The sequence below is a fragment of the Silene latifolia genome, chromosome X (assembly GCF_048544455.1).
Source record: "Silene latifolia isolate original U9 population chromosome X, ASM4854445v1, whole genome shotgun sequence".
In the NCBI taxonomy this organism is placed as follows: Eukaryota; Viridiplantae; Streptophyta; class Magnoliopsida; order Caryophyllales; family Caryophyllaceae; genus Silene; species Silene latifolia.
In genome coordinates this window covers 75,255,884-75,256,985 of record NC_133537.1, presented here as the reverse complement: position 1 = coordinate 75,256,985, position 1,102 = coordinate 75,255,884, and the positions used below count along the sequence as shown (strand labels likewise).

Sequence of the window (1,102 nt, the reverse complement as noted above, 5' to 3'; positions counted from 1 at the left end):
CTTCAAATTAATGGTATCAATATGAGCGCTAAGTTGAGCACCCAATTGAGTAATAGAGTCCACTTCATGCTTTCCTTCTCTAATAGCCTTACGAGGTCTACTATATTGTGAGTTATGGACCGCCATTTCCTCAATCTTGTTCCATGATTGATTATCATCAACTTCGGTAAACATACCATTTGATAACATATTGAGAATGTTTCGGGAGTCTTCATATAGACCATTCCAAAATTGTTGTACAAGGAACCACTCGCTAAGTCCATGATGTGGACAAGATCGGAAAGTATCCTTGAATATCTCCCATGCTTCATACAAAGATTCCTCATCCCTTTGTTTGAACCCGGTGATTTGGGCTCTCAACATGTTAGTCTTCTCCGGAGGATAGAATTTCTTGTAGAAAGCAAGTGCCAATTTCTTCCAAGAGTCAATATTAAGAGTAGCCTTATCTAGGCACTTTAACCATTGCTTCGCAGAACCAATCAAAGAAAAAGGAAATAAGACCCATCGAATTTGGTCTTGAGTAACTCCGGTTTTAGAAATCGCATCACAATAGTCACAAAAAGTCTCCATATGAGAATGGGGGTCTTCACTAAGCATCCCCCCAAATTGACTTCTCTCAACTAATTGTATAAATGCGGATTTTGCAATGAAATTACCGGTTAAATGTTGTGGTGTGGGAGTACCATTTGGTAGGTTCTCCTCTGTTGGTACGGAATGTGATGAGAATTTAGGCATTGTGGGTTGATTTTGTTGTAATACTACGGTTTTGTGAGTCTCTGGGTACTCTATCGAGTGGGCCTTACTCTGTCGAGTAAGTGTGTTTTGCGTTTTAAAATAGTTTCTGACCTGTTGGGTACTCGATCGAGTAGCCTTGGTACTCGATCGAGTAGGCGGTACTCGATCGAGTACGTCAGTTACTCGATCCAGTAACCGGTTTACGGGGGATGATTTGTCGGGTTTTGTTAATAATGCGAATTAATATATAAACACTTCCGTCACTTTCATAATACGCTTTTACAAACCTAATCACTTTCAAAAGAGATTTCAATCTACGTATTTCGCATTCGTTGCATTATTGACAAATCCCGGAGCTTGGAAGGTC

The 1,102-nt window shown here is 40.0% G+C and overlaps 1 non-coding gene across 1 annotated transcript; it reads left to right on the top strand.

Moving 5' to 3' along the window:
- Window positions 1-256: 256 nt before the first annotated feature.
- On the top strand, window positions 257-363 carry LOC141624881 (small nucleolar RNA R71). The gene has a single exon (XR_012534684.1). It is a non-coding gene; the product is annotated as a small nucleolar RNA R71 (small nucleolar RNA).
- The last annotated feature ends 739 nt before the right edge of the window (window positions 364-1,102 follow it).